This window comes from Callorhinchus milii, unplaced genomic scaffold, assembly GCF_018977255.1.
Source record: "Callorhinchus milii isolate IMCB2004 unplaced genomic scaffold, IMCB_Cmil_1.0 Scaffold25, whole genome shotgun sequence".
Lineage (NCBI taxonomy): Eukaryota > Metazoa > Chordata > Chondrichthyes > Chimaeriformes > Callorhinchidae > Callorhinchus > Callorhinchus milii.
This window is the reverse complement of record NW_024704766.1, coordinates 3,123,492-3,144,777: the sequence shown is the minus strand read 5'-3', so window position 1 is coordinate 3,144,777 and position 21,286 is coordinate 3,123,492. Positions and strand designations below refer to the sequence as shown.

The 21,286-nt window shown below is 43.1% G+C and overlaps 1 long non-coding RNA gene across 1 annotated transcript in view; it reads right to left on the bottom strand.

Moving 5' to 3' along the window:
• Nucleotides 1-233: 233 nt before the first annotated feature.
• LOC121850805 overlaps nucleotides 234-21,286 on the bottom strand; it is a 60,597-nt gene continuing 39,544 nt past the window's right edge. Inside the window, exon 3 of the long non-coding RNA XR_006085778.1 lies at nucleotides 234-292. This is a non-coding gene — a long non-coding RNA (uncharacterized LOC121850805). The remainder of the gene's footprint in view (nucleotides 293-21,286) is intronic.

Genomic DNA, 21,286 nt, shown 5'->3' with positions numbered 1-21,286 from the left:
CAAGCCTTGCGTTTGATACAGTGCCTTACATGTCAAAGGATATTCTCCCAGGATTTACTGTAAAGTGCAGTGATTGCACTTGTTGTTAGCAAACACAGCAGCCAATTTACACACAGCAATGTCTCAATAAACAGCCACAAAGTAAATGATCAATGTTACCTGGGGGATGGTTGGCCGGGACACTGAGAGAAAATCCCCTCTCTTTTCAAATCGCGCCATGGAATCTTTAACGTCCACCTTGAACGGGTCGATTTCTCCTCGTTGTAACCTCTTGTCCGAAGGACGGCCACCACTGCAAAAAAAGAAAAAAGGGAGTTTCTCTTTTTTCTACCCTGGAGTGTGGGGCGACACCACACAGGACACTGCCATCAGCCACGTAGCTCTTCATTGGCAAGAGTCAAAGCCTCAAATCTGCCCTAAATTGGATTTAAATTTGCCGTAAGTGGGCAAATTTGAAGTAAAATAACCAATCTAGTGAAAGATTCCCCACTGATCCCAGGGCTAATAGAGATTGTTTAAGCGGAGCATGCTTCTTCCCCGCACAGGGCTGGTTCGGTGGGAAACTATTTATCCTCTGGATCAGAAGGATACGGATTCAAACCCCATGTCGGAGACTAAGTTTGTGGTCCAGGCTGATGCTCCCGCTGCCAAGTTTGACTTCACAAACTTGACAGCGTGCAGTGTAAAGCACTTTGAGATGCCTTTGTTGCGATAAGGCGTTAGAAAAATAAAAGTTTCTTCTTTCGCTGTTTTATGTGACCGAGTGCTGAATGCTGGGGCCAGGGTGGGGGGTCAAACAGAGAGTAGTCGTTCCATTCACCAGCCCTAGCCACCCCTCATCTTGACGAGAGCAAATATTTACAAGAAAAGAACATAAATTAAGAGAATGGAATCGCCTTTTACTCAGCGAGGAGTCTGGATGTCTGTAGACGTTATTTGAAACTGAGGACAGCTGCAATGTCTCATCCACAATGGATACGACTTGGCAAAGTGCTAAGGCCCTCACGTAAATTAAATTTGAATTGAAACTGAGGTTACTCCAACAGCAAATTAAAAACTCTGATTGAAATCCATTAGTCACAGATTGAAGTGGACGGAGTCTGCAGTGTGTGCAGGCGATGGTTTGGGTAATGTACACATGGCTGGCAGTCTGAAGCTTGCCCGCTTTGCTACGCGGGTCAGTAATAATCCACCTTGCTGAAATTAATCTATTTTCTGTATTAAGTGTCAAGTAATTTGCATTCAAATTCCCCATGTTAGCCCGAAGCTGTACGTCACTCTGGTCAACCCACACCTCAAGCTCTGCTTACAATTCAACTCGCTGTGACAAAAGCCAACAGCTCGACGCTGGAATCAGTGCGGAGGGGAGCAGCGGGACTGGGCTTTGTTGTTAGTAGGAAGAGGTTTGAGGATTAACTTCAGTCGCCTTCGGTCACCCTCCTACCCCTCCCCTCCCCACCCTCCACCCCTCCTGATCCCAACCACCAGCTCGGATAATGTTAGGATGGATGTGGTTATTCTTGATCAGACCCTGGCCTTGCTTGTGAACCACCTCTGGAAGATCACAAACCTTATACGGGTAGTTACATTGGTTTTAAATGCATAACCTTTCCGCAGGTCTGTTTATCAATGGAATCCAACAGTCCATTCATGTCGGAGTGGGAATTCTGCTCCCTGCCTGGCAGTGAGTTGTTGTTACAGCGAATCATCAGCCGGAATATGAATCTCCGCCAACTAAAGAAAATCAGCCAGTGGAAGGCAAATATTTTTACTGGAGGAAAAGAAAAACCATTAACACATGTTGATGCTTATCCAGCATAATAAGCAGTTTCTAATTGAGCCATGAAACCAATTATGCCTTTAATCAACACACATTCCAAAGGAAAAACAGATATTTCCTCTTGAGCATGGCACTGAATGACTGAACGGGAGAGAGAGAGAGATATATACGCCCACGAGTTTCAGACGAGACGAGGAAAGTGCTCTTCACTAAGTAAGATCTAGAGGTTCTGAAAATAATAAACTGCGATAGGGAGGTAATTGAAGCGAAACACAGTTGTTTTGGGTCTGTTGCTGAGCCTGAGAGCAAGCAAATGCCCGGCTTGGTGTAGCACAGCTTGGCAAGCGACCACGTTCACTCGTAGACAAACACCTGTCTGTTCAGCTGTGAAATGTAGTGTCTCTCTCAACATTCCCATGTGGGCAGGACTCACAAGGGAATCAGCCTCTTACTAACACTAACCCTTCCCGAACATTTGTGCATCCCACATATCCCAAGCCTTGGACATACCAATAGTTCACCATCTGTTTTTGATCGCTGTATAACCTAAGATATTCACTCAGCGCTCTTAAAGAAATATCAACCGTGATGAAGCGACTCATCACTATTACCAACACTACAGATTAGGTGGGCATAACATAAGCACACAGAATACTGTCTCTGGTTATTATGGTGCTGTGATTTTCAGAGCAGCTTGCCGAGGTCTTCAAAAATGACATTGGAATCGTAGCAATGTGGAGAATGACCCTGGAAGAGGGATGGGTGGCTGACTTGGACGAGGAGATTGCATTGTCAAGGGCAATGCTGCAGATTCCTAGCATTGCTGATGGGCCACAACTCATCCAATCTCGCAGTCCTAAAACAGCAGCGCCAAATCACATGTGCATTGCTTTGTGGTCTGAATATAGAACACTTAATCCAGACGTGTAACATATGTTGAATTCCAATTGATGACTCTGGCTGTGTCACACGCAGACGACGATTGAATAAACTATTCGAGCCATTAAATGTGCTGGGAAATGTCAGCACTTTGGATAAGGTTGCGGTTTCAGGCTGGGTTAGTCAGTTGAACTCTGAGTCAGAAGGTTGTACAAGGTTCTACCACTGTGCAGTGCTCTTAGACTCTATCCTGTGTTAAAGATCGCGTAGTACTATATGAAAAGAGACAGGACTTTCTCCCGGGATTAAGGCTAACAATGTCCCAGATAAAAACTGATCATTCTCTTCATGGCTGTTTGTGGGACACTGCTGTGTGCAAAATTGGCTCCTGTGTCTTCCTACAAACCACACACTCACTAAACTTTACCGTGGCTCCTGTGAAGCACTTTGAGACAGACTCCTGGAGTGAAAGACATTCTATCAAGGATTATTATTATCATTATCATTATCATTATCTAACTGTTTTTGATTTAAAAGCACAAGAAACACAAGATTACAGGCTGTACTCAGGACCTGTTTGAGAGTTACTTTTTATTTGTGTGTTTGGATTACAATTCAATCCAGAATTACATTTGTTATAGCGCCTTTCACACCGGAAGGACATCCCAAGGCGCTGGATTCCAGTGCAATTACTCAACAGAAATGCCCATTAGCTCCCCCTTCCCTTCCATCCCGCACTACAATGTGAGATGATTGAAATTACAAAGACTTTAAGATTTATCTTCTTCAAGGAGGTTTTTGTTAGGAACTTCTTGTTGCTGAAAAAATGATTTAATTACAATTAGACTAATTTTATATGCAAATGAAACCTTTAATGGTGCAATTTGCAAGAGCAGTGGCCCTCGTGTGGCAAACATTAATCTGTACATATATTCTAATAATAGAAGTATCAGCGACAGTTAAAGTGCCAGTCGTAGCCAGCTGTCACAGAAGCCAAAATCCTGTAATTGCAGTGCTCTTACAGTGTACAATGGAGACCCGTCACTTTTCTAAAGGGTGAAACTATCTAATTAATAAAACAATTAGAATTACAATCCCGAAACCACAATTGCATATTGTTGGAGCTTTTCAAACATTTCGCTTGTGTCGTGCTCCAGAAAAAAAGCCGATATTCGTTTTCAAAAATACCCCAACGTTGTGCGTTTTTAAATGAAAAGAACACCCAGTGCTAAAAATTCCATTCCGACATCTCAATGGCAAATACAATCTGGTGTTTTGTGTTTCCAGCCATTCCTTACGTTGCCCTGGAATTCCTACTTTTTTTCGAAGTTGATTTCTTTCTTTCTCCATGTCTGTGTTATTTCAGCGTTGTAAACATTGTTTGCATTATCTTTCAGATGGAGAATATGGGATCAGTTTTCTACGGTTGGGTTACAGAGGTTCTGGAATGTCGGCTGGCCCAACCCTTTCTCTGCGTGGTTACTGGTGATTTATTTCTTCATGTCAAACTGCAGCCGTTACACGACGTTTTCATAGCTTTTGCAGAAGTTCATAGAGAACCTCCAGAAGCAACACCGAGGGAAAGCTTTGGGCCTCCCAAGAATTATTGACCTCTTTCCATCCATTCCGTCTGCATTTGGCGCTGATCTGCAGTGACTAATTGAAGCGATCTGATCTGCCCTGATGCTCCAGTTAACAACAACAACAAATTACATTTGTACAGCGCCTTTCACATCAGGAGGACATTGCAAGGTGCTGGACAGTCAGGGATCAGAACCCGAGCTGGTGGTTGGGATCAGGAGGGGTGGTGGGTGAGGAGGGGAGAGGTAAGGAGGGTGACCGAAGGCACAGTCGAAGAGGAAGGTCTTGAGATGGGTCTTGAAGGAGGCAAGGGAGGGGGTAGGTAAGCACAGGTAACTCTGGCCAGGCACAAGCCTCTGCGCAGTTTTGATAGCAGCGGGGTTGCTCTGTGTTGGTGGACCATTGCATTGCTGTGTGCAAATACCTCTAAAAAGTATTAGACATACGCCTAACTCGTCACTCCAGATAACTCACCACTGAGCCCCTTTCCTTTGGAGTGAAGAGTTATCAGCAGTTTCCTGTATTTATCTTTAAGTCTCTCGTTTATCTGTTCAATCTGCACCGCCGCACTATGTCAAGTGGTTCGAGCTGTTCTTTTACGTGAGAGACGCTGCATAAATGTTGTTCTGGTCCAAAGCACGTCAGACATGCACAATGAAATAAAAATCCTCGCGTCTGAGATTGCGGGCTCTCGGGTCAAGAGGACCTCGAAGTGCTTCACAAAGTCGTTTGTCTATTGTACGAGTATCAAAACAGCTGGAGTTGTTGGAGACAGCTGTAGCACAACATCTGTATATTTATAATGTAAGGGCCCACACACTGAACCTCTTGAATTGGAAGCAGCTAATGTGGATCTGACCAGGGTAGCTCAATAGGGTAGCCCCCCCGCACCCCCACCGGAGCCGACATAAACATTTGAACCTTTGCTTCTGGAAATCTTCCGAGCGTCGTTAATGAACCCTCTTTAAAAGCAATTAAGAGTTTCTGATTAATACATGATCCAGATAGAAAAACAACAGAACAGCGCAGTGGTCAACAGGGACATATTTTAAACAGTTTAACAAGAATAATTGAAACTGACAAGAGCTAATCTTGTTGCGTTAATATGCATGGGTTGTGGCAACCGAAATTCCGTGGTAATATTTACGGAGTTAATGGCAGAACTTAGAGAATAGGGAGCAACCCCTTAAAATCCTAGCGATGCTCCATAGATTTTTTTACATTGGTTACAGACAGTTTGTTTGTTAAAGAATTCGAGGCCTCCTTCTGGGCAAGTCACATAAATCTAACGCAATCGTCAAAGTTGTAATTGTTCGTGTTTTCTCATATTATATTCCAAATTCAATAGCAGACAAGCATTTAACCCAATCAGAAGCCGAAGGGAAATAAGTACAGTTCTCTCCACAGAGAGAATGCTTAATATGTTCGGAAAGACCAACAGATGAAGATCAAGCAAAATATTTAATATAAAGGAATAGACGAGGAGAAACCGAGGGATTAACGTGCATCAACCTGTAAAGGAGGAAACGCAGGTGGACAAAGCTGTGAAGAAAGCTAACGGGATCCTAGGTTTTATAAATAGGAGTAGGAATAAAATACCAAAGAGATAATGCTTAATCTATATAAACTGTTAGTCAGAATATCGCGTCCAGTTTCGGTCACCCAACTTTAGGAAGGATGTCAGGGCCATTGAAATGGGACAGAGGAGATTTACTCGGCTATGACGATGATAATAACCCTTGCATATGATACAGCAACTTATCACACTGTCAAAACGTTTTAAAGCATTTCACAGGATTAACTTTGTAGGAGAATGAGGCATTGACACCAGAGTCGAGTGGTTTGACCTGAGAGCAGAGACTGGGGGAACTGGGCCTGTTATTGCTGGAATAGAGAATGTTGAGAGTAGAGCGCAGTCTTTAAAACGATGAGGTGTTTTGATAGAGTCTTCAGGGAGGAATTATTTCCATTGGAGAGTCGGTGACCAGAGGGTATCAATTTGAGGTAATTAGCAAAGGAGAAGAATGGCTAGAAGCTGAGACCTACAGCATTGATAAAGAAATCAATCAACTATTTGAAGATAAATAATATGAAGAGGGAGAGAATCGGATTAGCAGATACAGCTCTAAGGGAAGAGCAGGAACCAGGAACAACAACTTGCATTCATATAGCACGCGTTGTGCACAGTAGCATCCCAGAGCGCTTGACAGGAGCTGAGGAGGGAGTTGACAGAAGCCACGGTCAAAGAGGAAGGTCTTCAGGTACGACCTGAACATGGGGAGAAAGGGGGCGAGGCGGAGGGATAAAGGAAGAGTGTTGCAGAGTTTTGGGGCGTAGCACAGGATTGATGGGCTGAAGGTCTGCGCCATAATGGTGACGATTCTATGAAAGGGCAAATTCCTCCTCCCTCCCCCTTTCCTAGAAATATAATTTCCATTTGTGGCATTTTCGTTGACTTTTCCCTCATGCAAAGCTTCTGACTTGAGATTCAATTAGAATCCAAGGGAAGGGAAAAGCCGGGAACCTTTTAATTGTAAGAGCAGTCCATATAAAGAGACTGGATTGTACAGGCAAATGAGACGGAGAGTCTGATTTCCCAACAGGATTGCAGATTTCCTGATAAGTTTGCAAACCCTCAGTGCGGTTGTGATGAGAAATGTCCACATTGGTTCCAAATACTTCACCATGAAATAGAATTTTAGATGTAAATGGAATGGAATCGTATTGGACCCAACTGACATCAAATTGGAACAGTGAGGAGCTTTCACTGAACCAGAGGTACTCCTCCCCCTCCACCCGTAAGAATTTGCTTAAAATGTTAAGCTTGTAATGTTAATTTTTTTGTAAAACACACACAAGGACAAGTTGGGCTCTTAATTCCATTAGTGCAGATTGCTCCTTTTCAAGACTGGGGCCAGGAGATACCTTGTGTAAGCGAGCATGGTGCAATTAATCAGACTGGTCCTTTGAATCACATTGCTTACAGAATGTACTCAATTAGATTTGCTTCATTTATTTACCAGTATAATTAAAAATAGAAAGTCGTGTAGCGCAGGAAAATTAATTGCCCTTTGGAATTTGCAGTTTTCCGAGGTTTCCCAAGACCAAGCATACGTGATCATGATTAGTGACTGCTGTCATATGGCGCTGATCCCAGTTTTATATTATAGTTAAAATATATAAGACGTTTCGAACATAATTCAAAATGGCAATATTATTTCTAATTATACTGGCAAGTGAGTGAAACTGATCCAATTCTATATATGCCATGAGCAAGGTAATTCCAGTGATTGATTAATCTTCAAACCTTGCAACTATATTTGCACAGTGACACTCTGGTGTTACAACATACAAAATATAAATGGCTTTGCCATAGAATAAATAGTTCACAGTGTGTTACACCGCTGTGGTAACTCGATAGATGGGAATCATCTTAAAAAGCGTTGATGTAAATGCTCTTGCGTTTTCTGATGAATGTCTCTAAGAGACTTAATTCTGAGACTTGTCCTGTTTATTTTGCTTATTTATTTTGCAGCCTCTGGATTTCACAAGATCACCCGATTAGTTTGGATGAAGAAAATCCTTCGGGCCTTCTGATCTCATCTCTCCAGAACACCACCCTACTTTGTTCCCATCACATCATCAAGCTGCCTTTTTAAATGAGTCCAGTGTTCCTTGCCTCAAACATACATTAATGTCATTAATTTCAAGTCATTAATTTCAGTACAGAAAAACTTCCTGTTATCTGTCTGAAATTGCCCTTTGCAACTCTTGTTTTAATCATAATAAAAATAATACTTGCATTTGACATAGCGCCTTATTACATCTTCGAGCCCCCTCAAAGCGCTTCACAGAACATACTGTATATTGAATTGACTGTATATTTTGTGGGCAAAATGTGGCAGCCAATTATGCACAGCAGTGTCCATACAAGCACAGTCTGCATCAAAATATCTTTTCAATGCACTGAGATAATCTATATTGGTTCTAGACATGACTCTTGTTCTCCACACTTAACTTGTTTTACCTCTTGGTCAAACCTCCAGCTGTGCCCCTCTTGCCAACACTCTTTGCCTCGTAGAAGATACCGATGGGAAGAAGGTGCAGCTGGGAGGTAAAGGCGTTAATCATATCTGGGGCTCCTTAGCCCTAAAACTTGTTTTACCTGGTTTGTTGGTTAATCCCGCTCTGGCAACGTGCTTGACGGAAATGGATTAGGATCCCGAGCACAGAGCGTAGGGTGGAGGAGAAGACTATTTAAATTTTTCTTGAGAATATTCCTATCCACTGCTTGGAGTATTCCCATAACCACATAACTGGGATCAATACCTCAATAAAGTAAAGTAAAGTAAAGTGGGGAATCGATCCTACAACCTGCCAGAGATGGCATTGTAACGCACCATGCCATCACGTCAGACAACAGTGTCTTTTCCGAGGTGTTGCTTTGAACCTATGGCTTTTGAGATTTGTCGCTATACGAAATACAAGGATTATTATTATTATTATCATCTGTTATTGCCGTTCTGAGCTGTTTGAGGGACACTGTGCGTGTGAAAATTAGTTGCTTAATCCGCCTCCAAAATGACACAGTCACTTTACAGTGAATGCTGCGAAGCTCTTCGAGATATATTGAGGATGCGAAAGGTACCGTGTTAATCAAATGCGAGTATTATATTATTATTACTTTAAAGCACAGACAGCCGCAATTGCTTTCTTCACTGTGTTTACGCAACATTGTGCGGTAAGGAACTTGATTGATCGTTGCAGCCCCTCGCCACATTACAGCTCTTAAAAATCTACCTGCTTGCACCAAGCTTTAATATTATAAACATTATTAAGAAGCTCTGATAATGTGATCGACTCTGCTCAATGCCGTTGTTCTTGGGCAAAGGCTGAATGAACGCACGGATGCTCTTGATTCATAGCAGGAGAGTGAATCCCAGTTCAATTTACACCTCGCATGTTTCTACTGCACTGCACCTGAAACCTGCTCCTCACTGGCAGGCTGCACATTTGGCAGTCAATCGCAATCCCAGTCCAGTTAATGCCACCGCCAAACATGCAGAAAAACCCCACCATTACTAAAGATCAGTGCTCCCTGCCTCAGAGTTATGCTCTTCCTGTGTGTATCATTAACTCATTAGCTAATAACCCATTAAAATGTTTGACTTGAAAGGTCCTCGGTTTGTTTTGATAGCTAAATGCAGTGCTCTACATTAGAATCCTCTTTGCCCTTTAGATTTCCCTCTCATCCTTTGCCTCAACAGGTGAAAGTGCAGAGTCACTAAATAATAATAATCCTTGCATTTGATATAGCCCCTTATCACGTCTTCGAAACGTCTCAAAGTGCTTCACAGGATATACTGTAAAGTGAATTGTCTGTATATGTTGTGGGAGAAACGAGGCAGCAAATTACACGCAGCGGCGTCCCACAAACAGTAGTGGATTGAAGGGACCCTTTTTGTAAGGAATTATTATTCCCGGAAAAGCAATCCGTTAATCGACTAACAGCCGGGTTCCTACTTATGCTAAGTAAACAGAGGCCTGTGGAGTAAGGAAAGTTGCCCATCGTTTCGCCCTGAAGGGAATCGAACCCAGATTCTCTCGCTTGTGAGCTGAATGCTCCAACCATTTTATATGAGCTGATTGTGGTGCAGGACTCGGTGGGTTTAGATGGAGTACTTGAGGGTGTTACTGAGAAGGGAGAGCGCAGCAGATGTAAAACATAACACAACATATTCTTCCAATATTTCTACACAATAAGGGTCACCAGGATGAAAGCTTAAACCCTGGGGGGGCAAAGGGAGTTGACAAAGGGAGATGAACAGAAGTCAGTAAACATATCAAATGACTACTTGGAAGTTTTTAACCAGCGAGGTCACTAACCATATGGTATCCAATATCTTACGTATATTATGTCAGCTCTAGTACTTTGACATTTGCAAAGCACCATTCCTAGATTGACTCAGGGGGCTAAAGAAGGGAAAAAAAAAAAAAAGGTCCCTGGGATGGATGAAATACATTTCAAGGTAACAGCGAGGTGATCTGTGAGACACAGATATGGCTTCCAGTTCCATCATGAAGGCCTCATGAGGCATGAGGTCGAAAGCCTCGTGAAAGTTGATGAACACAAAGTAGGTGGGTCTCTCCTCACTGCTCTGTGATCTCATACGGAGCCACAATCTTTCCCACACATTCTTCACGAGAACAGAAGCCAGACTGCTCCTTCCTGATCGAACAACGAGCCTCCAATGGGTGTCTGCACGTGCGCCACGTTTTAAGTAACTTTAATTATATTGAATAACTCGGCTTTCCCATTTAGTGGAAGGCTTAAGTGAAACCATCTGAAAGTATAAACCTGCTAACATATTGGTGCAAGTCTGTTCAGCAAAATAACAAAACAATAATCCATTGAACCCACGTACTAATTTTTTGCTTATAAGGGGAAAATTTAATTGCTCTCATTTAAACTGCAGTTACATTCCCAATAAAAGCACAAGCCTATTCTCTGAACAATCAGTCTAAAATGAGACATTGATTTCGCCAAAACGTTCTCTTGCTGTCCTGCAATTTCAAAGTATTACTCCTGAGTGCCACTTTCGCTAACTTCTTGTGTTTTATGGAAATATAGCAATTTGAATTCCGCATGGCTTCTGCGTTTCGTAACACAACCATTTAACACTGTCAATTTTGTATTAAACCCAATCAGAATTAAAAACAATAAGATCACAATTCCATAAGTGTCGGAGGAGAAAACGTATCCCACCTTGAAGAAGATTATGTATTTATTGGACCTTCTAAAGTCCCTGTTTGTAATGCGTGACGTTTTCTCGAATTTGCAGCTTATGGTGAAATCCAATTCTAAAAACTGATAGGATTTTAGACATTTGCACAATAGGAGGTGGATAACATTACACGGGAAGCAATATTCTAACATTTGGAAAAAAAAATCTACATAATAATTTATGTTATTATTAATTCTACGATGACATTACATAAATGATTCTTACTGTGGCTGGCAAGCTATAAATTGTAATTACTAGCATGTTCTTGGAAGGCAAGTTATTCTGCTGTGTAATTTATTGTTTGTCCAAAAGATTATTATGAAATTGCAATTTATCCTTCCAAAGTAGTAGGGATATTATAAATGGTTGGACGCAAGCATAGCTGCTTTCCTGGTTAGTCAGGTGTCTGACACGTGTGGAAAACCCATAATCATGCTTAAGCTTATCCAAACCAAACTGAGAATATTATCGTAATGGAATGCGCACTCTCTCCTGGAAGGACACATCCTGTTTACCTCATTCGGAGAGTATTAGGTACGGACTGTCAGAGCCAAGGTTTGCGGGGCCTGTGAGTGTGTGGTGGGGTATGGCGGTCTGGCAAGCTTTCCCGTTGCTTGCCCAGCTCGCACCACCTTATTTGTTAGGGCTTTGGCTTGCAGGGTGAGTGGGAAGATTCCTTGCTCGGGATCAGAATCCGCCACTGTTAAGCACTCCGGGACCCTACCCGGCATGAAAGGTGCTATATAAATTCAAGTTGTTATTGTTGCAGGTCTGTACTTCCAAGTTCTGCCAATGAGCCAGGCTGGCTGTGCAGTGCCCTGGAGTCCTGCAAACTAGGTTGAATTGCGTGATTCTAACATAAAGTATATCTGGACATGTCCATAACATAGCCACATTTGTTCTTTACATCGATGGCAATGGAATAACGCAATGATGCTTTCAATGATGTGGAATTAGATTACTTTGATTTGGATTCAAGTGAGGAAATCCGTGCACAATGCTTCAAACAGAAGCCTAGTTGCCATCATTCACAAGATTGTCCAATCTCACTCGCAGGCAGATTTAAGGGACTCGTTATACCGAGATACAACTGCAAAATAAATTGTACTGAGCAGAGATGAATGTCATTGTAATGCAATTTTAATTAAAAAGCAGATTACATTCAGTGAATACGTCTGTGCCTTTGTTTTTTGGAGACCTCTTGGTGATCGAGAGAGAAAATAAGGAATTACAACCCAGTTTGACTAAATTGGGTTTCTTCAAAATCTGACTATCTGGGGAGAGGAAGAGAACCAAATGGAAATTGTACTTGCAAAGCTTCTATGGTTTCCAAAACTCTACTGTGTATCTTTAAGATCCTCACGTACTAATATTCAAGTTAAATTTGATCCCTCGAATATCAGGTTGATAATCTGTGGAGCAAAGGTACATCAATGGCTGTGAATTAATAAAGGAAGGGTACAGGGGAGAAATTGCAGCCAAACATTCTCAGAGTCCATATGATGGAACTTGGGGAGCAAAAATAACACAAAATCCTTAGCGAAATTCCACAGCCGTTTTTCAGTGTACAACCATTCCACACTACCATCATCATAACCTTAATTGTTTTCCATTGGCAGGTGAGTTACAGAGCAGCAGTAGTTTACTCTGCAAACTCCATCATGTTAAACTGCTTTAAAACCAACACTGATTTACATCTGTTGTGTGTTGGCTCGGGCTTGCAATAAACTGCGGTGGAAGAGGCCGATGTAGGGGATTGGGCTGCAGATATGAAGGAGAACATGTCTCTCCCTTTAACTTGAACAGTCTTTTCAGCTAATTCTGCTTTCATCCATAAATTTCACTGCTTTAGTCAGAGTGATTTATGGCTGAAGATGAGCTAGCGCTTATCACATCTTCCTCGCCATAGAAATCTTTCTGTTCAGAGAAATTCACATCACACAATGTTCCACCGCTGTGGCCTTGAGGAGAGTACGTAATGAACCTATAGCCACGGAAAAAGGTTTAGCAAGGAACCATTTCTAGCAATGATAAGAACATTTGTAAACAAACAAAATTTGTTTTGCTACATGAACAACAGCAGAGAGTTTCTACATCTTGGAAATCTAAGTGGGAATGTTACTCTTCCTTCGAACGCGCAGCTTTCGGAAGAAACAAGGCTTCCAGACCAGCCTGAATCCCTTTTTTTTGACACAAAAACTGAACAACAAACTTCACAAATCCTATTTCTTGTTATTGTGACCTTATTGTTAGATACTGCAGTAAAGATGTTTGGATCCCATGACCAGGTGAAATTTCCCTTTTTTACAAAATTATGTGGTGTCACTCGGTGGCTAGTAATAATAACACCAAACCTATCACATTTTTGGGACATCTCAAAGCACTTCACAGGTTTTACAGGCCAATCCTCCTTTACGCTTCACAGGACTATCCTCCTGGGGGGGAGGTAAAGAAGTCTCTTTGTAGCTGAACTTTCACATCCATCTGAACAGGCTGATGGAAACTCGGTTTTAACGTCTCATCCAAAGGAAGGCTCCTCCAACCTGCCACAGACCAAGGGTTGTTTTTGCTTTACTCTCTTTGTCCTTTGAAATCATTTTACTGCTCTTTTCTTCCACTGGTTCTAGGGGTGGTAGTCACTTTCTGGTATACCGGGAGAAATTCCCTTATTCCTTTCGCAAATAGTACAACAGGATCTTTAACGGTACCTCGGTTTAATACCTCCTACGAAGGATGCCACCTCCGACAATACAGAGCACCCCAGCACTGATATCAAGTGTCGGACTTGACTGTGATGTCGATATGTATAATTACAATGCCATTGACAAACAAAATACATCTCGCAGCGCTTCAAAAGGAAATTAATTAGAGGTGAGGTAAATGAGCAGTAAAGCGTACTGAGCCATTGGCGGAGCTTGAATCTTAAACAGAATATTATTTATTCATATCTCTGTACGGGGATTTCCATAGCTCACAACAGCTAGAACATGTTCATTTTCTCTGTAACTCAGCTGACCCTGAATTAACATCATTTGGGCAACAGGCTTTTGCCTCAGTGCTTCGCAACACTGGAATTTCATGATTGGCTTCGACGAGAATAAGGAGTCGAGCCCACAGCCTCCCCTGTTTTACTGTCTGTGTACATCAACACTGTTGCTGCCGTAAGCAGCGCCCACCCCCACCCCCACTGTTCAAATCAATACAATATCAATATTACTGTTGTCTCAAAGTTCAGTATTGATTGTCTGGTACAAACACGACAGCCAATCAATCAACCACGGCAGGAACGTTTAGTGCTCGAATAGGAAAATAGCCACAGGTTTAAGATAAACTATGTACATCGTGCTGGATGAATATTTCTCTCCTACCGATTCACCCACTGAGCAACAGAGTCGGTAAGGTTTACACAGAAGTTATTAACTTAAGAGACGCGGGGAGGGGGGGGTGGGGGGTGATATTCAGACCTGTGATTTGTTAAATATCGACAATGTTGGAAAATACGACTGGCCAGTGTATTAATTAATTGACTGGTCATAGATATTCATTGCCAATACAATATGGAGGAACAAGTAGTATTTCCCGATGGGATTGAATAACAACAGGTCAACCTGGCTCAGTTAGGCGCACGCATGTCTCCGAATTGGAAAGTTGTGGGTTCAAGCCTCACATTGGGACTTCACAAGATCGTACCAAATTATTCTTATCGTTGTTATATTGTAATGTTTAGATTACTTCCAGCGATGATTTAGTGGCCCACTTCGCCAAACACAAATGACTAAAAGCCAGTGCTCAGAGCCGTTGGCAAGGGCAAATGGAATGCTATGTTCATTGCTGGAGGCATAGGTTTTGAAAAGAAGTGAGGCACTGCTGAGCTTGTTCACGTTTCTGGGGAGATCCAGTTTGGAGCACTGTTTTTAATTTTGGACGCCTCATTATAAGAATGATACCAGGGACGAGGAGGCTAAACTGTAATGAGAGGCTGGTTAAGGCTGGGGATGTATTCCCTGCAGATGAGGAAGGTGAGAGCTGATTTGATCGGGACTTGGAGCTCATATAGTCTAGGCTGAGACGCCATTGCAGTGCTGGAGTTGTACTGCACAGTTGGAGGTGTTGTCCTTTGGATGACATATTAAACCAAGTGCCCGTCTGCCCTTTCAGGTGAACAATGAAGATCCCAATGGCATTAATCGAAAATAGAAAGGAGTTTCTCTCTCCCGATGTCCTGTGTTTCGCGCGGTGAAAGGGTGAAATAAAATAATTAGAGAGTGAGTTTTTCGCTCCCTGAATGGGAGGCCATGAGCTTAAAAATATAGTACCCAAAAAAAAGGGATTTTAACCAAGATGAGAAAGAAAAAGCTTCTCACATGGACTGATAAGAACTTGAATCACACAACCCGGACAGCCACAGATGAGAAATTGGTTGAGGGATTTAAGGGACATGGATAAATATTTGGGGAGTGAAGTTATTAAGGGATACGGTGGAATTTGGTCACAGCACCTTTCCTATCGGGAGACATCTCAAAGGATCTTACTGTAAAGTGCAGCGACTGGGAATCTTGTAGGTGAATGTATGAACCAATTTAGCATACAGCAGTGGCCCAGAAATAGCTATAAAGTGAACAACCAATGTTATTTGGGCGAATTGTTGACCAGACCAAGACCACGCGAGCAACTGCTCTCTCTTTGTAAGTGCTTTTGCAGTGCTTGAGTGCTCAGAAGGACTCAGAATGAGGAGCTATGTGCCCGCTGTCTTGTGCTGATGATGACTGAGTCACCGAGGAAAGCATTACATTGTTTGGTAGGCTCTTGTCACATTGTGCATCGCAGCGTTCTGATCTGCAGGACAAGACAGGGAAGGTCGAAGCTCAACCCACCCACTCGAAACCAAGATCGCAGACCACCTAGAAACAAGCAATGAGGACGGCAGACAGTGCGCAGACACAGTCACTGAGTTCGCGAATAATGAGCACAGCGTGAGGAGTTGTTCATTGTGAAGGGAGAGGAGGACCTAATGTGCGACGGTGATAAGAGTAGCATCAAGCATCGCTGAACAGAATCGAGTAGGGAATCTCCTCCTGTGGCTTGGCTGACAATCCCCCAGGTAAAAATTGGTCATTCATTTCATGACCTTTCAGGGGGCTGTTGCTGTGCACAAATTGGCCTCCATATAAATAAGGCCGTGAGAAAATTGCAGGCCGCGATTTTGTGGCAGATATCACAATGCTTAACACACCCCTCAACTTTTAATGAGCCAGCGGTATGGTTCAATGTTGGGTTCACAGACAGGTGGATGGTCCAACGGGAGTATTTAATCACTGTACGTACTTAAACTTGAATTGGTCGCCCCGAAACTGCACCGCAACTTTAACAAACTGTGGTCACAACCACAGTCGGACAAAAGAAATCACGACTTTCTTACGGCATTACATAAAAATGTAAATTGTATTTAGATGTTTCAGCCTGGCTCATTTGGCAGCACTCTCGCCTCGAAGTCAGAAGGGTGGGTGGAGCCTTGAGCCCTCTGTGCTGACACTCCAATACAGTGCTTCATTGTCGGACGTGCAGTCCTTCAGTTGTCCCTCAAAAGTGTAAAGATTGTGCATTTCGTCGGCGAACACAACAGCCAATTTGTTCACAGCAAACATTGTTGGCCAGGACATCAGGAGAAACTGGCAAATGGATGTGAGCTTTTCTAAAAAGTCCGACTCTCTTATCTTCTGAGGCAACTCAGATGCTATTTTTCCCACAGATTAAGTCGGATGTGATTATGAAGCCTTGACCAGAAGAGAATTAGGAAATTAAACAGAGTGGAATTGTGTAGAAGGATGATTGCAGGTCATCTTTCTGCCCAGACTTGACTTTGTACATCAGATAACCATTGTTTTCTCATTCACTGTCCGAATCTATATATATATATCTGCATTTTGTGACTCAGCCATCCTTTGTTTTACAGACAGAAGGTTAACCCACAAGTCAACCACTCTACAGATGGTGATTTAATTAGGAAAGAAATTAATAATCTTGTCTGTTTATGAAATCTAGTGTGTCCAATTACTTTTCTCCTTCTCTCACCGTTGGCAATACATCCTTCAGAGGTGAAAGACATTGTACCAAATGCAAGGAACATTTTATCTGTGTGGAGCAAATAAACTTGCCAAACATTTTACCCTGGCCAGAAATCGAACCCAGGTCCTCTCGCTTGCGAGGCGAGTGCTCTAACCACTGAGCTACAGGACTGCAATATCGGGCTCGAACTCATCAGCTTCTTACTCAGAGGCAAGACGGTATTTTTTCCAGTCAGTGCAAACTGATGTATATCTCGCTGTACAACTCACTGTGTGTGTGTGTGTGTATCACGACTCACGCCATCAATTCTGTCCCAAGGCATAACTAGCCAGCATTTATGGGTCATCAATATTCATTGCCACTGCCCTGAACCAGTCTAAGTGCTCCGGCTTTCAGAAGCTTTAGGAAAATGCAAAGGTTTGTATTGCACGTGGGCTGTCCTCACGCTCATTTTTGCAGCAAGTGGTGCAACTTTGAAAACAAAATGCAATTTCATGACAATTTTGTGGATTCCAAAAAATCTCATTTTGAGGAACCCAACAACTCAACAAATGCCACAAGGTAATGCTGCCTTAGGAAATTGGGGACAGGCAGTAATAAATCGACTGTCAGGAAAACACATTTTAGTGCCCACAACACATCACAGGATTTTAGTTATTCCGAGTCCCAGGTTTGATTTTCTTTCACAATCCAAAAGTATTCCATCACTGATTTCTCTTACGTGCAGGAAGGGATAAGGCAGCCCATCAACACTTATATACGGACAAGATCGTAATTAAAAAAAAACTTCTGCCAATGAAGGAAAAACAAGTGATTTGATTCCGTCGCGGCAAGTCTCAGTGTTGCCTCTATCAACGTGAGCAACACTCCACGTACCACAGTACATCACAGTCCAATCTCAGAGCGTGGAGCTCACACGAAGGATTAAGCCATTGCGCAGTGATTACCTGTTCTTTCTATAATTATTGTGCTTAGATAAGAGGACATACCCTGAATGGTTTCCCTAGAAAAACTACGACTAGTACCCTTCACGGAGGTTAGCGTCCTGGATCGCTTACGTCTCAGAGTGCTTTACAGAGACGAGGTTGGGTGCTGAGCGACAGCATCATTAAATTGCATTTATACAGCGTCCTTTCATGCTGGGAGGATACCCTAAGGTGCTGCACAGTGAAGCGTTTGCACCCAAGCTCGGGGCTGGAGTCAAGAGGGGTGGAGGGCGGGGGTGGGGGGGGTTAGAGGTGAGAAGATGACCGAAGGCACAGTCGAAGAAGAAGGTCTTGAGGTGGGCCTTGAAGGAGGCGAGGGCGGTGGGGAGGAGGGGGAAGGGATTTTGTGATGGAGTTCCAGAGGGTGAGAGTAGAAAGGCTGAAGGCCCGACCGGCGATAGTGGAGCAAACAGGGGGAGGGACATGGAACAGGTCAGTGCCTGCCGAGCAGAGGGAAGAGGTTGGTAAAGTTTTAGAAGGTAGTGAAAAGCAAGACTGTGGAGGGCTGTAAAAGTGAGGACAAGTGTCTTGAACTCGATCCTCTTGGGGATGGGGAGCCAGAGAAGCCTACAATTATATAATAACAATAATAATAATCATAATAATAATAATAATCCTTGCATTTGAAATAGCGTCTTCAAGACGTCTCAACGTTCGAGGTGATCGGTTCTCGGAACTTCATGTGGGAGAGCAGGAGAGAGGGGGAGGTGAGCATAGACACACGGTCAAAGAGGTAGGACTTAAGACAGATAGGAGGAGGGAGGGGGAGATGATGGAGGAGAGGGAGGGAGTTCCAGAGCTTCGGAGAGTAGAATGTGCAAGCATTGGAGAGGTTTTCCAAAGGCTGGTTTCTGTCTGAAGCAGAGCTGAACTGCAGCTACAACATTCAAAGCACGTGAACAAGTTAATTTGTTACAGATACCACACCCACTGCTTTTGACAGATGATTTAACACGAGCTTCCCCCTTCCCCCCTTCCCCCCATTAAAAAGGTTTAACTGTACATATGAACACCCGGCAATGATCCATGATGTTTCAGCATTGTTTTCTTTTTCTGGGAGGGGGAGTGTGTGGGTTGGGGGTGGCAGTGAAGGAAGTCAGTGAAGTGGAATTAGCCAGAACAGGGTGACAGATCTCGAGCCATAAATAACAAATAAAAATGCAGAACAACAAAATCCACCGGTGCTATTCATTGACAATTTGGAAAACATTTCCTCTGTATGAATCTCTCGGTCTGCTTCGCCTCTTTTAATCTGTAAGGCATTTTCCCGAATCGGTTGAGATTCACAACACTGTGCAATGCTGACGGCCCCAGCAATCTGTCCATTTCAATGACTACAATATCCTGGGGCCAGAATTCTGCCTGGTTCTTATTTTCTTAACATTTCAGACATAACGGAAAACAAAGAACTTGGCAAAAGTTCCTGTCTACGTGTGGAACTAGTCTACAGTCAGATATATGGAAGTTAATAATCATAATTCTTAACGTACGGTGCCTTTCACGTTGTGAGCACGTCCCAAAAGATTTCACAGGATTTTTTTTTTTACCGTGACTTGTGTATTTCCAGGTGAATTTCAATTTGCACACAGCAAAGATCCACAAACAGTCGTGAATTGAATGCCATGCTTTGTTTGGGGGATTGTTGGCCAGGACGCTGGGGGAAACTCCGTACTCTTTTTGAATAGTGCCACGGGATCTTTAACGTCCACCCGAACAGACAGACGGGACCTCGGGCTTAATATCTCATCTCACCTCCGACAATGCAACCTGCCCAGCACTGCCCTTGAGAATTACATTAGACTATACGAGTTCAAAGACTGACGTGGGGTTTGAACCCACAACCTTCTGTCTCAGAAGCGAGAGTGCTATCACTGAGCCAGTGTCCCGCTTTCAATCTCACTGCCCTGCCCTATCCCAATACCCCCAAAAGCTAGAGGTTTGCGAGGATCGGGGGACAGGACAGGGCCTTGTGATTGAAAGATTGCAGACTCGAATGACTTGAATGGCTTCCTTCCGCTCTGCAAATTTCTATGATTCCAACACATGTTCTGAAAATTCCTAACCTTTGACCCAGTGCCTTTCATGCTGGGAAAACCTCTTAAAGCGCTTCAAAAGATATGCTTGTCGGGTGGAGTGACTGTGTGTTTTGTAGCCTTCACTCTTTAGCGCACTCGTTCCGGTCCAGTGTCATTCTGCTATCAAATTCACCAGTAAATCCGCCTGCCCCCAAAATCTCACGGACACACAGCAGAAGGTAAGTAAGGGGTTGACGGGGTTGTGATGATGGAACCTTTCGAGCAATGATATAAGGCAGTGCTTGAGTGGAGACGTGCATTCCGGGTGCTCCTGTTGAGCAGAGAAAAGACAACTTGCACTCGATATACAACAACCCAGATGGTGCGAGGACACACTGCAGATGTGTGCGTGTTAAATCTCTTGTAGGTTTCAGACCCCGAATGAACACAGGCTACTTAAACACCTATAATTCATCCTGACCTCCCAGTCCGACAGATATGTGTGATAAAATCTGTGTGCATTTCATCACAACCTCCTGTATTTTAATTACGCCGTCGTCTCTGTTTACTTGCAGACATCTCATTGTGGTAGTGCAAGGGACCGAGTGTTTGCCTGTAAACTAACCTCCACACAACCCTTTCCACAGACGATGTTGGATTCCTTGCAGGACATGACTGATGCATTGCCTCAAACAGCTTGAAAACCATCATTACTTTCAGCTGGCGCTCCAAGTGTGAATAAACATTGGAGCAACCTTGCCAGTTTTACTATTTACTGATAGTTTCCCGCTTGTTTACTGCTTCACGGAGACAATTTGCATATTTTAAAAATGGTTTTCTTGGAGGTTTGTAGACTTATAGGCAATTTGTTTTTTTAGAATGCTTCCTTCTATGGGAATCCTTCTGTCTGCTTTTGGCTCCTTAAATCCGATGGACATTTCCTCAAATAAGTCCAGATCCACAGCTTTGCGGTGGGACGACTTTAGGACATGCAGAATTACATGAAATGAAGGACTTTCTTTATCTCAACTAATCTTGTGATCTCATGAGTTCAATCTGCAGCACTGAGTAACCCAGTGCTCTGTGCATTTCACTGACCCCGAAATCCTGGGGCCAGAATCCTGCCAGTTTCTAGGCTGAGGTTATTATTTTCTCAACATTTTAGAAAGCGATAATATTATTATTATTGCATTT